Source organism: Lithobates pipiens, unplaced genomic scaffold, assembly GCF_037356315.1.
Source record: "Lithobates pipiens isolate NorthernLeopardFrog02 unplaced genomic scaffold, aLitPip1_a1.2 Scaffold_18, whole genome shotgun sequence".
NCBI lineage: Eukaryota > Metazoa > Chordata > Amphibia > Anura > Ranidae > Lithobates > Lithobates pipiens.
Genome location: NW_027507758.1, coordinates 107,506,973 through 107,523,270, shown reverse-complemented (window position 1 = coordinate 107,523,270; position 16,298 = coordinate 107,506,973). Strand labels below are relative to the sequence as shown.

Below are 16,298 nucleotides of genomic sequence, written 5' to 3'. Positions count from 1 at the left end.
TCAGAGTGTTCAAGTATAATCTTTTTAATCATTCCTCATAACTGAGGTCTTCCAATCCCCTTAATACATTGTAATTTAGTTGCCCTTCATTGAATTATTTCTAGTTCAAAGACATCCTTCTTGTGGTTTGGTAACCAAAACTGAATTGCATACTTAAGATGAGGCCAAACCAGTGTTTTGTTAAGGAGTAGAAATATTGATTTATCTCCTGAATATAAACCCATTTTAATGCATGAGAGTATTCTGCTAGCTTTGTTAGCTAGGGCTTGGTGACTCATGCTTTTGCTAAGTGTGCTTTTTCCATTACCAATTTTCCCGGAGAAGCCCCTCCTAATGAGTATTTTGCATTTACATTGTTAGCAAATAAGGGCAAAACTTTACTATTTTCAATATTAATCGTCATCTGCCATTTAACTGCTCTGCTCCCTATTTTATCAAGACCTTTTCTTAACATTGTTATATCCTGTGCCAAAGTTCTGTGCTTAATTTTGCATCATTACCAAGCTCTAATATTAACCACTTCAGGCCCGGAAGGATTTACCCCCTTAACGACCATGTAATTTTTTTGCGATACGGCACTGTGCCGATTTAACTGACATTTGCGCGGTCCTGCAGCACTGTACCCAATCAAAAGTGTAATTTTTTTCACACAATCAGAGCTTTCTTTTGCTGGTATTTAATCACCTGTGCGGTTTTTATTTTTTTGCGCTATAAACAAAAAAAAGACTGACAATTTTTTTAAAGAAAAACAATATTTTTTAATTTCTGTTATAATACATATGCCAAAATATATATTAAAAAAAATGTATTCATCAGTTTAGGCTAATATGTATTCTTCTACACATTTTTTGTAAAAAAATATCCGAAAACGCATATATTGATTGGTTTTCGCAAAAAGTATAGCATCTACAAAATAGGGGATACATTTATGGACTTTTATTTTTTACTGATAATCGCAGACTGCAACATTGGGGTGGACCCTTTTTGGTGACCAGTGACATTATTACAGTGATCAGTGCTTAAAAAAAATGTATTGCTCAATCTATAAATGACACTGGCAGGGAAGGGGTTAACACTAGGGGGCTATCAAGGGGGTTAAATGTGTTCCCTGGGTGTGTTCTGTGTGGGGAATGGGATCACTAGGAATAGCATATTTCAATGCTGTACCCTGTCAGAATGAGGATCCGCCTTGTTTTCATGGGCAGATCCCCGTTCTGCCTCTTTGCATCTGTAGTTGGAATTCATGAGAAAACGAATAGATGAAACAAATTTTTATGGATTTTAACTAAATTCGTTACTTTTTTTGTTACTTTTTCATTTGAATACATCTGAATCTCTGAATAACCAAAAATTTGTCAGACATATGCAATTAGTTTTGGTCCGAATACAAATTCTATTAGGTGTTCATAGCTAACATTTTCAGGTATTGTAAGATATTGCACATACTTTGTAAAGTGGTTCCAATTATGTTAAAATTGCTGTTACCTCAAAGCAAGTCTGTAAATACTTCCCTTTCCTGGTGTCTACCCTGCCAAACAACAAAGCTCTGATCAATAGAACTCATCCCCCAAAATCTGGGGGAAAACTTATGCTTCTGGGAAAACCATTCTCCTAGACTCCATTGCATCTCTCACTAGTTCCTTCTTCTGTCCTTATATCACCACTTTACCCTTTGGGTGGCCAGTTCTCAAGTTTGGCAACAAGGGCAGTGGGAAAGGGTGGATATTTCATGCCTTTTTTTTCAGATAACAGCACATGCAATTTCTTGCTGCTGTACAGAGAGCATGATATCAATTGACAAAAAAAATCAATATTCATGAACTTACTGAAAAAAATTCTAAATTTTGAAGAGGCGAAAAACACAGTAACTTATCGAAAAACACAGTAACTTATTGCCTTGTATTTATAACAGTGTATTTTTGTTATGCACACCAGTTTTTTTTTCTATTAAATGAGAACTCCAGCTTTAAGTTTTGTTTTGACAATTAACTGTACTATACCCCTCCCTTGTAGTTTGTGCATAGACTTTTAACATGTCACAGTTAATTATGGATATTGGACACTGGATTGCTCAGTAACCAGGTTATGCATCTGTGTAGCTAAACCATTTGCAGCTTATTCTGGATCAATACTGGGAAAACTGGTACAAATAGGCATGTTAAAAAGTACACAAAAAGTTAAAATGTTTTAAACCAGATGGATGTACACTTAGGTCTTAATTTAGAATGCTTTCACCCAAGATTCAAACCAGTTTCAAATTGAATTCAATAAAAATGTGCGAATATTGATTTCTGCCAAACGTACCATAACTCAGGCCTGAAAGACTCGTATGCTTGACTTCCAGGGTATGAAAACCCGGTTGATTGCTATGATATCAATGAACAGATGTCCAGTATTTTTGGGGATGATTCACACCCAAAGTTTCTCAAAATCTGGGAACCCTGCATAAGCTACTGCTTCCCATCCTTACCTCCGACCAGTTACGGTCGTTTATAGGTGTTGTCCGTGATACATTTTTCTCCTCTTGCTCCTCTCTCCTTTCTTGTTTTCCTCTCTCTTCCTTTCTTACTTTTCGTTCATCCACTCTTTAGCCAGATGAGACTTGTCATTGGCAATTGTTACCCCTTAGAGAACAGCTTGCCAAAAATAGCAATGTTTGCTCTGACTTTCCTACTGGCCCTCTGGTTTTGGCTAGTCCTTTGCTGATTTAATATTATACATTGCCTATTTGTACATGTTCTTCAATGTGCCTGTATAGCTCTGCCCCAGTGTGGGCAAATTGTCAGCTAGTTATGTTTATTCATAAAATTCAATAAATATATTGAAACAGAAAAATGTATGAATATTGGGTAACAGTTGTCTGAATCTCGAGTGAAACATTTTCCAAATAGACCTTCATTATTGTTTACTGTATTTTCTTTCTGAGTTGGTCCTGTAAATTTAATGTATTTTTTGGAATTAAAGTACAATTTTTACAATGAACAATGACAAAATTCAAAACGATAGGCTTCCTGCATAGTAGATTATAGTTACTTATTAAAATATAGTGGTCTTTTTCAGACGATGGTTAACAGTTTATTGGTAAATTATCTTAAGTCCCAGAAGGCTAAAATAAATAACATTTTTAAATCTTTACTCCACTTTTTCGGTTTTGTGGATAGACAAAATTGGCTTTTCTTCTCTATTCTTTTACTAAACAGCCAGAATGCAGCCTGCTTTTTATTTTTTAGTTACAAGACGGGTTTAGCACTATAGCCTACTCCAAGTAATTAAATCAATCCTTTGTACTTACCGTATTCTCCTCTAGTGACGGTACGCGATCTGATTATATGCTTCATGCATATTCAAAGTGAGTTACTGACAGCTCTTTAATGAGCTCTTACTTAATCGGGGTGAACAATGTTCATCTTGTTTTTTTTGTGTGTGTTTTTTCCTTTTTTTCTTTCCCCTCGTTACATTAGCACAGAGAACATTTGGGGTAGGAAATAAAACACTGCCCATTATTTTATATATACTGTGTATGCGTGTGTGTGTGTGTGTATATATATATATATATATATATATATATATATATATATATATATATATATATATATATATATATATATATATATATATTGTGTATAAATTATGTGTATGATATACACGCTTTATGCTTTTTTGTAGCGGGGCAGAAAGATATAATGAATAGGACTGAATTAACTAAAAAGCAGACACAGGAGAAATTACATGCATCCAGTGCAGTAGTACTTTGTTTTACTGTATGTGCTTCAGCAAGCCGGATGGTCAGTTTAGCTGGTTATTACCATTACAGTTCATTTTTAGTTTGTTGAAAACAAAGTACACAGCATATTCCTTAGGATTGCTGGCACAGCTGGCATGAGTTCTCTATTTAAGACACTTGGCATTAAACTTTGTCTTTCAATCTCTGTGGGCAAACTTGTTTCTATAAATGATGACATCACGCAGATTAGGTCCCAGTCTACATGGATTTTGCAAGATAAGAAATTAGAGGGTTGATTTTGACTTGTTATTAGATTCAAGTTGTATGTTTTCTGTCATGTCTCCAGAGGGCAACTTTATACCAGTGCCCATGTAGTGCATGTTATCCAGAATGTGTGAGACTTGCTCTTTCTGAGTTTAACTGGAATGCTATGCCTAAAATCTATAAACCCTGTAGTAAGTACCTTACTGAAATTAGGTTAACCTAGCTGTCTTGCTGATCCAAATACTTCAAAGTCAAATATTTTGTATATTTTAAGTATGCAGATTCCAAGTTCTCACCTTTATTATCTGCAGGTCAATGTCTAAAAGTTTTAAAGCCAGAGATTGCCAGACAGGTAATTTCCTAAGTATGTTAGCAATGGCAGCGTTCTTTCAACTTTAACAGTGTCAGTTGTGTTACTGCCTAAGACATTATTATCTGCTATATTGTGAGTTAGGTTGATGCCACGGAGTGCAACATGATGATAAACTCTGTAAAATATGAAATAGTTCACCTCTATTTATTGTATGGTAAATGGGAATATGTAAAACTGATTCCAAGCAATGGGATCAGCCAGTGTTTTCCATTGATAAATCAAATCCCATGATCCTGTCCTGATCATGTCTCAAGTCTCTCGTAATATTGAACTACTGATCATTTCTTTGTACACAACTTGGTTTCTGACAGTCACTTATACCATTGCATTTGTTTCTGACATAGCAGTGGTGTCTAAGCCCTTGTACACACGGTCGGACATTCCAACAACAAAATCCATCAGATTTTTTCCGACGGATTTTGTCCGAAACTGGTGTTGCATACACACGGTCGGACAAAGTTGTCGTAAAACCCAATCGTTCGTAACGTGATGACGTTTTTTAGTTACGACGGGGCTACGTTCAGGCTAGTAGACAATAGCTTTGGTCTAGGAGTTTGATTTGAGCATGCGTGGCACTTCGTCCGATCGGAATTCTCTACAAACGATCATGCTGTCGGAAAATTTAATATCCAGCTCTCAAACTTTGTTGGTCGGACATTCTGACGGAAAAAGTCAGATGAAGCCCACACACGGTCGGATTATCCGACAACACGGTCCGATAGGACATTTTCCGTCGGAATATCCGACCGTGTGTACAAGGGCTAACCGTTTCAGATAATTAAAGGCCTATTCCAATTGAAATTAAAAATGTTGTTTTTGCTTGTTTTTTTGCTTCCCTGCTGCAATAAAAGGAAATCCCAGTCTGTATTGTCTGGTACCTTATTCATGCAGAGAGATTGCAAAGCATTAAATTTGCCATCACAAGTCAACAGCACAGTGGTTACAGTCCTGTCATATCATCTCATAAAGTATGAATTAAACTTTTGGGCATCCCCAGTACTGTCCTAGGATATACTGCAGCAAGTAGGGCATTCATCTTTAGAAATATACTGGTCAATAGTTGTGAATGGATGCAGCTTTTTTCATATTACCCCACAGGGACTGATCATGTGATTATAGTAGGCCAAACACTGAGCATTTTGTTAATGTTACTGGAATAACCAGGGTTAGGCTCTACATAGTTGGAGAAAAAAAACAGTTGCCAGTGAGGTTTGCATAAATCTATGTAATGTATATAAATTGGCATGCAGAGGATGTGTTTTTTTTTTTTTTTTTTTTTTAATGGATGGCTTTTGTAAAGAAAAAAAAAACAATCAGCCTTTTTGTACGTAATCTGACTAATGAGACCCAACCTACCAACTGACTGTCTCTGTTCTGACATTCTTTCTGTGCAGTATTCTAATCTGTTAGCTGAATCCAGTGCTACATTTACTTTCTTAATGGCCCCCAATCTGAAACCTTCAAAAATACAGGACAGCTGTTCATTGGTTCAAGCAATAAAGTCCTCTGAACCTGCCACAGCTTTACCATTTTGTAGCCAGATAAATTGAACAACACATAATTGTTTAATCTAGCTGCAAAGGTGATTAAAATGTAAATGGCGCGTACTGATTTAGCATGGCATGTGTGTTTCCTGGAAAGTCCCCTAATTGCTTTTACTAGAGTCAAATATTAATGTGTTTTATTAACCTTCCACACATTACCCAAAACTAAAGTTTTGATTTTAGAAACAAGCTTGGTACCCGAAAAATAAAGGGGTTATTCTGTTAATCTAGTATAATGCAAGAGCGCTATATAATTTGGCTTGAAAGTTATGGAAAGTTTTCTACACATATGCTTCTATATTCAATTTTTGTACATGAGTTGCCCTATATCACATTTGATTGCATGCTTAACCCAAAGGAAATGTATGGATATTTTCACATTCCATGGATAGCATTTGATGAGAGAAGTGCTAGTTCCATGTTCTATAACTTTTTAAATCTTTACGAACATACTCATGTTTGTAGATTAGGCCATTTACATACATATACTTATAGCAATTTTGCATTATGGAGTAACTAATATGTACTTTCTAACAACTGAATCACACTTGCTTCCTGCAGAAAATTTCCTCCACTTCTTTTGCACTTGTGCCTATTGCTGTTAAAGCACTAAGAACAGACAGATTTCATTGTTAAACTGATTTAAATAATTTGTATAGAGAATTTCAGATTTGTTCTTGGCTTTGCTCCATTGTGTAGAGGGCATTGTTTGTCCTTCACGTCCTTTCAGTAAATGTCACCAGTAAGTGGTATGGTGACCCTCTTCCTCTGTACCTTCTACAGGGTGTTAATGAGGACATCAAATCATAGCAATACACTAGGGACCTGTTGTCAGTGGCTTCTACACAAGTAAATATTCCCTACAGTTTTTTCACCAGTTGAATATCGTGTTCTAGCCTCCTTGTCTTTCAGTTAGGTTGTGTTCACTGTTTACAATATGATGCAGATAATTTTGTTTACGTGTTCTGTTTTACTGCACTTATAATTTATTCAGAATATCAACGTTGTTGGGGAAATTGCAGTAATTTATTCGGCAAGTTATAGTCCATGAATGAAGTAAATTTGTGGGTTGGTCCTAGGCAATTAACCACTTCCCGACCAACGCACGACGATGTACGTCGACAGAATGGCAAGGGCAGGCATATTGGCGTACAGATACGTCCAATATTCAATGCCGCCCTGCCATCGGGAGCGCGCCGCCGGCGGCGCGCTCCCGCGCTGGTCGGGACCCCCGTGAGTCCGGTCGCAGGACCCGCAGACTCGATCGCCGCGGGCATCCCCGTGATCGTCTCACGGAGAGGCCGAATGGAGGAAATGCCGTGTAAACAGCATTTCTCCATTCTGCCTAGCAACTAGTGACGCTGATCTCTGCTCCATGTGATTGGAGCAGAGATCAGTGTTCACTAAATGAAAGCCCAACCCCCCCACAGTTAGTAACACACCCCTAGGAACACTTAACCCCTACACTGCCACCCACTGGTTAACCCCTTCACTGCCAGTGTCATTTACACAGGAATCACTGCATTTATATAGCAGTGATTACTGTATATATGACAATGGTCCCAAAAATGTGTCAAAAATGTCCGATGGGTCCCCCACAATGTCGCAGTCACAATAAAAATCGCTGATCGCCGCCATTACTAGTCAAAAAAAAAAAAATTATTAATAAAAATGCTATAAAACTATCCCTATTTTGTAAACGCTATAACTTTTGCGCAAACCAATCAATAATCGCTTATTGTGATTTTTTTTACCAAAAATATGTAGAAGAATACGTATCGGCCTAAACCGAGGGAAAAAAATGTTTTTTTAGATATTTTTGGGGGATATTTATTATAACAAAAAGTAAAAAATAATGCGTTTTTTTTCAAAATTGTCGCTCTATTTTTGTTTATAGCGCAAAAAATAAAAACCGCAGGGGTGATCAAATACCACCAAAAGAAAGCTCTATTTGTGGGAAAAAAAGGACGTCAATTTTGTTTGGGAGCCACGTCGCACGACCACGCAATTGTCAGTTAAAGTGACGCAGTGCCGAATCGCAAAAAGTGGTCTGGTCTTTGACCAGCAAAATGGTCCGGTCTGCAAGTGGTTAAAGCAAAAGTCATCTGCGTTAGTTTCTTTTTTTTCTCTACATTTGTTTTAACTTGAGTGCTTTGGGTTTGAATCCTATTATTTAAATCAGTGGTCATCAACCCTCTCCTCAGGGCCCACTAACAGGCCAGGTTTGCAAGATAACTGAAATATATCACAGGTGATATCATTTGCTGCTCTGTGATTGCAAGTATGTTAGTGGGCCCTGAGGACAGGGTTGTCGACCACTGATTTAAATTGATTAATTTTGACTAGTTCAAGTAAAACTATCCAGCCAGAGTCAAGTGACCATATTCACATTCACTTGGAAAAACTATATTTAGGCTTTGCAGGTTAACTATCTTTTGTGTCGGCTTTTTTTGTGACCATTTGGGTCACAATACAGCATTTTGGGGATCTGTATTTTAAAAAATAAAAAATGCTCAGATAACCATGTAACAACTAGAATTTACCAAGATGTAGATAGGAAGAAACTGACTCCTTGTGCTCATCACACTTTGCAGATTTTGGCACCGGTTAGTTGGGGAAAGTCAGAGAAGGGTGACCAAACTGTGAAATGGACCTCAGCTATAGGAAAAGATTAGCTAAACTGATTTCGTTCTCTTTGGCAGACGATAAAGGGGGAATTTGATTTCCATATATGAAAACATGTGGTACATGTAGTAAGTTTGTTGCAGAGTTATTCACTTTGAGGTCATTACACAGGATAACGGGACACTTTTTACATTTGGAGGAAAAGAGGTTTAACTTCCATGTATGTAATGGCTTCTTCACGGTAAAAGCTGTGAAAATGTGGATTAAAGGAGAAATCCAGCCTGAGCTTGTTTGGCTGGGCTTCTACTATGGGTCACAGAAGTGCAATTTTCATTTTGCACTCTTATGACCCGTTTGCAACAGAGAGCAGTCTGAAGTCCGCTCTCTGCGGATGTCACACAGATCAGTCCAGGCACTGTGTCATCCAGGCTCTGGGAGTCTCGATCCGATAGATGCCTGGACTGGTGGCAGTCTCAGCCTCTCAGCGAGCTGCTGAGACAGCTACTCCCCACCCCTCCACAGCTCAGCAGCTCTTTGCTCTGGGAGCTGAGAGAACCAAGGCATTGGCAATGTTTGATGGCTTGGTTCTCAGTAAAAATGCACCGGGGGACAGATGCAGCATCGGAGCGACGCTGCCTCCACCTAGGTAAGTATGAAACTGCAAAAAAAAATGGATTCCCATACTTCTCCTTTAAACTCCCTCAAGTTTTGGCCAGGAGAATTGATTGTTTTAAAAAAGAGCTGGATGCATTCCTAAATGTACAGAATATAACTGAATATTAACATTTATAGGTAATAACTCTAGAGATTGTTAATCCAGAGAATATCCAGTTGCCTTATAGGATCGGGAAGGAATTTTTCCCTTGCTGTAGCAGATTGGACCATGCTTTAGAGGGTTTTCTTTTCTTTTCTCTGGATTACCTGTGTCTATAGGATTCTGCATATAAAGGTTTTCCATTAATTTATACATTTTTTTATTGTTTGAACTATAGATGAACGTGTGTCTTTTTTTCAGTCTTGCTAGCTATTTAAACTGTCTTACTTCTTATAGCCATATCTCTCATTTTCTGTCTTGTGAAGGTGCTTTTGGTCCTCCACAGACGTTTCCTATAAGATGACTGGATCCATTTTTATTATCTGCTGGTACCTTTAAAGCAGGGGTCTCAAGGTACCGGCCCGCAGGCAGGGCCGATCCTAGGCGGGTGGCAGCGGTTGGGAGCCTTCTTTCTCTGTCTTCTCTCCCCCGAATGCTGCTGCAGCCCAGCACAGTAGAGCAGAGTGGAGGGAGGATCCGCCCATCGCCTCGCCCACCTGTTCTGTCAAGAAATGCCTCGGGCTGAAGGGCGCATGTGCCATATGTAACATCACAACAGCTGATTTTACCGTCTGCTGTTGTGATGGCGAGACCGTGCAGGCACACAATAGCTGACAGAAGAAAAAAAAATTCTGTCAGATTGTGCCCCGTGCTTGTGGGTGGATATATGGGCACTTTGGGGCAGAATTAAATGGCCAGCGTGGCAAAAAAAATAAAACTTTTTGATATTCCGCCCCAAAGTACCCATAAATCCACCCACAAGAAATGTAGAAATCCGCCCATCATGGACATGAAGTTTAACGGTAGCGCAGGGCACAATCAGAAAAAATAAATGACAGAACAAAAATTATTTTGGCTATTGTGAGCCTGTGCCATCTCGCCCTCAGAACAGCTGATGGTAAAATCAGCTGTTGTGATGTTGCGTACGGCGCATGCGTTGCGCATGCTCCCTTCAGCCCCGGCACTAAGCGATGGGGGGCGTTTCTCGACAGAACACCTGGACAAACTGCGCTTGCGCCATACGTAATACCACAACAGCTGATTTTACAATCAGCTGTTGTGTCGGCGAGACGGCACCCTGTGCACAATAGCCGACTGAAGACATTTTTCAGTCAGATTGTGCCGAGGCACCTTCATGTAGATGAGGGGGAGGAAATTTAACATAAAGGGGGCGGATGTTTTCATTGATGGCCACTGCTGGAAAGATGGGGGGCACAATTTTAAACATTTAGCTAGCTAAATAGGCGCTAAATAGCAGATAAAGATTTGTTTAGCAGATTTGTTTGGGTATCGTTAAAAATTCCGCCCCCATCTTTGCAGTGTTGGCCATCACTGAAAACATTTGCTTGCTTCATGTTAAATTCCGCCCCTCACCTATATAAACACTCCTCGGCAGCGCAAGGCACAATCTGACTGAAAAATGTCTTCAGTCAGGTATGTGCGCAGGCAGCGTCTCGCCGACACAACAGCTGATTGTAAAATCAGCTGTTGCGCTATTGTGTATGGCGCATGCACGGTTCATCACGGGCACTATTTGATAGCAGGCACTTCTTGACAGAACACCCGCCCTGGATCCAGGGTCCTGCTGCCACCTCAGGGCAGAAGATTGTGGCGTTCTCAGGGTGCCCTGCCACTAGGCTTATGATGAAGCCAGAACCTGACAGGAGAAGAGGACTCGGGAGGCAGAAGATCAGGCCACCAGCTGACTGCCAGGAGGAGAGGTAAGTGAGCCATCACACAGAGGCTGAGCAAAGTCCTTAGTTGCGTGACTGGGGTTGAAATTTGTGAAGAGAGGGTATTTTTGGGGTGTGTGTGGGGGAGGGGGTGGTATTTGTGGAGTGTAAGGGGAGATATTTGTGAAGTGGAGTGTGGGGGGTATTTGTGGAGTGTAGGGGGTAATGCTGGGGTTTAATATTGCGTCTGCTGACACCAGTGCTGGGGGTTAATAGTGCGTCCTCTGACGCCAATGCTGCGGGTTAATAGGGCTTCCACTGACACCATTGCTGGGGGTTAAAAGGTGCGTCCGCTGACACCATTGCTGGGGGTTAAAAGGTGAGTCCGCTGACACCATTGCTGGGGGTTAAAAGGTGCGTCCGCTGACACCATTGCTGGGGGTTAATAGTGCGTCCGCTGACACCAGTGCTGAGGGTTAATAGTGCGTCCGCTGACACCAGTACTAGGGGTTAATAGTGCGTCTGATGACACCGGTACTGGGGGTTAATAGTGTGTCCGCTGACACCAGTGCTGTGGGTTAATAGTGCGTCTGCTGACACTGGTGCTGGGGGTTAATAGTGTGTCCGCTGACAGCAATGCTGGGGGTTAATAGTGTGTCCGCTGACAGCAATGCTGGGCGAAAGGACAGTTTGCTTGCGGCCCACATTGGATGTGAGAATTTGTCCTGTGGCCCTCAGGTAATTTGTGTTTGAGACCTCTGCTTTAAAGAATAGTAGTCTAAACAAAAAGTTTGCTTCTATAGCCGCGTACACACGGGCGGACTGTCTGGCCAACTTAGTCCGTCGAAACACATTTCAGCGGACAGTCCGCTCGTGTGTGGGTTTCAGCGGACTTTTTCAGCGTGCAGTCTGGCGGACTAAGTATTTCGGAATTTCCATAATATTGTCCGTCATACTTTGGTTTCAGCGGACAATCCGCTCGTGAGTAGGCTAGTTCGACGGACTAAGTATGGCGCATGCTCAGAAAGGATTTACACGGCGGAAGGTTGCATTGCTGTGTATTGGACGTCCTATTTCTAGTCCCGTCGTACGTGCTGTACACGTCATCGCGCAGGCTTTCAACGGACTGTTTGTTCATGCGTGTGTGGTCAAGTCCGTTCATTCGAAAGTAGGACGGACTGTCCGTCGGATTGTCTGACGGACTAAGTTGGCCATACAGTCCGCCCGTGTGTACGCGGCTTATGAACAAATCTGTTTAGATCTTTAAGATGCACATTATAACCAAATCACTTGCTCTTGTAGATAACTGGAATTGTTGTCTCTGCCAGCCCTGCTGTAATATTTTTTGGGGGAAGGAGCCGTGCTTTCCTCGTTCCCACACCCATATTTGACATGCTGTGAAGGAGGAGCTTTATTATGCATAAGAATTTATTTGTTCATCAGTAGCATGCAATTTTGAATATCATATTTATTTGAAAGTAGTTAGTATTTATTATTGGTGAGAAAGGGGCTGCTTGCGAAAATATGTTGCCATCCAAAAATATCCCAGTGTTTCAACATGCTGATCACTAATTTTATTTTCGTCCTTCTATTAGCTTATATTTACTCAGTCCATAAGTCCACATTTTCGTGGAGTCTTAACCAAACATCAGTGACATGCTTTAGTCCAGTCTTTTCCGATTTATCCCATATTTATCCCATATTTACAAAGAGATCTGACCGGGTGTTTTAACATTCATTAAGTCCGCCATCCTTCATCTGGGGTTTTACTGAAGAACATTTTCATAGATGACAGATTATACATTTTGATTAACCCCAGAGCCTAAGTATATAGCAAATAGCTTGTTAAATCAAGTATTGTCCAGGGAAGCCATCTGTTTGTCTAGTATTGAGAGCCTTTTCTTATCTGTTATTAGTTATTGACAAAACATTATCAGGCAGGATTTCATGCCTTTCCCCCCAGCTTTGGAATACCGAGGGAGTAAAGCAAGAGAGCGGTATTGCTTTATATTTATAGGCTGCACATACGCTGGTACTGATGATGCAGATAAAACGCTGCAGAGGAAAATTGTCTGGATATCTGTATACAAAGGATTGTGTCTACAACACTGAACATATAAATTAAGTGTCCTACAGAATATTACATCCTCCACCTCTGCTGTAAGCATCTCCTATTTAGTTGTTTGCACACCCGAGATTTTCAGTGTTAGAATCTATGTTTACTTTTTGTTTTGAAATCCTTCTTCAAGTATATTAGGCTTATCTGTTTGCTCTATAAGTCCATAGATATATCGTTCTATATATAAAGGGCCCATAGAAGATGGTCACCAGTTTTTCCAGCCAACTTCACTAAGTTAAGACAAGAGTCTATAGGGTTGAGTTAAAGCCAAATGGGCGGTTTGGTTTACCATGAATTTGCCCCAGAGCTTAGTGAATATGGTGAAATTTCACTTTGCAAAGAAAACCCAATCGTGTTTAAGGAAAATAAAACAAAATAATTTTTTCTTACACATAATTGGATGATGAAAGTCAGCAGAACTTCACCCCTTTTTTTCTAAGCTCTGGGGAAAACTACCTTTCAAAGTGCAGGGAAGGGAGGATATCACCGCTCCAGGAGGGCAAACAAGTAGTGAACCTCTCACAGTTCAGGAGACACAGGTGCTAGCAAATTGGTAGTAGCAATGAAACAAGAAATGGTTCTGGACAGCCGCACTCTGAAGAAATTGCCTTTTTATTCAAAAAAATCACATCAAAATCAAAGATACATGCCACAGCAGACAGGGGAGTTGACGCGCTTCGCACTAACAGTAGTGCTTACTCATAGCTACCTTTCAAAGTGCAACTGACCTTGCAAAATGAACGTCTTTGATGAATCAACCCCTATGTGTCTGTTGTATCATGTAACACTCTAACTGCTTCATCCATTTTTGAGGAATGTCGTCAGCCAGCTGAGGTTACATTTGTGTCCCAGAAGTGAGCATGGGACTTGGGGTGCTGTCTGCATGTACTCCGTCCTCTGCTGAAGCATACCCAAGTAACAAGTGAATATTATATATTCACATACAAAAAGCTGAAAAATGCACTCTGTGTGTGAAAGATAACCATGTGTCTGCTCAGTATTCTATGTTTCAACCAGTTTGAAGTGTATTTCCACTTTTCTAGCCAAATCGGGTAACGCCTACTTTATATTTGTTACAATTTTCTTATTCACGTAGCATAACTTTTTTTTTTTTTAAATGTAAAAACCACAGCAAAACTTTTTTTTTAGATGCTCTTTTCTGGAAACTCCACCATGGACTTACTAGATCTGAACACTGCTGTGCCTAAAACCAGGTACACACTATGGTTTCCACGAAAAATAACTGTCCACCTTAGCTGGAGCCAATGTACTAACTATGCAAGGTTAGTCCGGCGATCTCCCCTGCTGAGCTGTGGTGATCCCAACCCCCTACCAGTAAACTCCGATCAGGGCTCTCATAAAGGAAAACAACTATTGGTGCTCTGGAAGCTGGATGAATTGGGCATTGGGCAGGGTTTAGCCAAAGAAAGCAGTCTGTTTAGGTAATACAGTCCACCAATAACAGTGAATGTCTCTGGAGATGTGAGATCTGGTGCTTGACGGCTGCTGGCTCTGAAAAAAGCTAGAAGAGACTCTATAAGTACATGGAAACAGAAGAGAAGAGCAGAGCGCCACCTAAGTGCAGCAGTACTAAAACATTTTATTGGCAAGCATAAATGAAGCAACTCAGTGTTGCAGGTACATCAACACATGTGGTAAAATAAGAGTTCATCCACTCAGTGTAGGCGTGGGCAGCCATTGGTTTTGGTGGCACCGGTGGCTCCCAGAGCTTTCTAGACACTCGGGTGCACACAGAGATAGCTGCTGACACCACATCAACACTTAATAGCTGTCAGCCTTGTTTTATCCTTTAGAAGCTGCTGAGGAGCTGAGTATGATGCGTAGCTCAGTATCTGCTCTCCGGATGAAGCTCTTCTGCATCCACCCCTTCCCCCAGTGCACCCCTGTTTATTGATTTGAGAGGCTTTGGGCATTGCAGTTAGGCATCGGGGGCAATGTTAGATTTTGAGATATGGGGGGATCAGATTTTAAGGCTTGAAACAGGTGTTGCATATTGAGTCACACCACGTTGTTTTGAAAGATAAAACAGGGTACTAAAGCATCTAATGCTTCCCTGTAGCTATAAAGCTCACGTAAAGTAACTTTATCACTATCTGCTTATAATATAACTAAAACCACCCTTTAAAATAGGGGTGTCAAACTCCCTTTTGTTTGTGGGCCGCATTAGCAGTATAGTTGCCCTAAAAGGGCAGGTTGTATCTGGGGTGTGATACATAAAAAGTGCTTGGTTCAAAAGTAGGTTATGTAAAGAGTGCAGAGACCAGGAGTGAGCTGTATACAGAGTGCGGGGTTCAAGATTGCACTATGCATAGAGTGTAGGGTTCAGCAGTGCATTACGTACAAAGTTCAGAGACGTGCTGTGTACAGACTGCAGGGTTTAGGGGAGCGCTATGCTCAGTGTGCAACACCAACTTCCTCCCGAACGCTTTCTTGAATCTCGCTCCTACCTTGCCTGGCTCTAGTACCTCCCTTTGTAGGCTGCTTTGCCTCACCTTGCAGTTAGCGGAAGCGGAGGGTAAAAGTTGGAGGTGGCACATTCCTGCTGCAAAACTGGGTGCGCGAGTGCCACATGACAAGGCCTAGAGAGCTGGATTTGGTATGTGGGCCTTGTGTTTGATATATGTGCTTTAAAGGATAAAAAAAATACCTACCAGACAGCAGTGCCCTAAAACATTGCAGTATAGATAATCTCTAGCTGCTTCTGGTATCTTATAACTGAAAAAAAAAAATGTAGCGTGGCAAAGATGGAAGCTCTGTATTCATGTCTGCCATGGCAATAGCTTTCTGAAATTCTCTAATATATACATAGTTACATAGTAGGTGAGGTTGAGAAAAGACACAAGTCAATCAAGTCAAACCTATGTGTGTGATTACCGGATATGTCAGTATTACATTCTATATCCCTGTACGTTGAGGTCGTTCAGGTGCTTATCTAATCGTTTCTTGAAACTACCGATGCTCCCCGCTGAGACCACAACCTGTGGAAGGGAACTCAACATCCTTGCCTATCTGCTGCAAAGTCCCAGGACAGTAAAAAAAACAAAAAACAGAGAATGCATTTTTCCATGTGTTAAGATTGTACAGTTCAAAGAAGGGATGTTAAACAAAACACTCTTGTAAGAAGACTTTGATAGAATGAGA

At 40.6% G+C, this 16,298-nt stretch overlaps 1 protein-coding gene across 5 annotated transcripts in view; it reads left to right on the top strand.

Moving 5' to 3' along the window:
• The window catches only part of EHBP1 (EH domain binding protein 1), a 724,273-nt gene that overhangs the window by 654,330 nt on the left and 53,645 nt on the right, over positions 1–16,298 (top strand). The window lies entirely within an intron of this gene.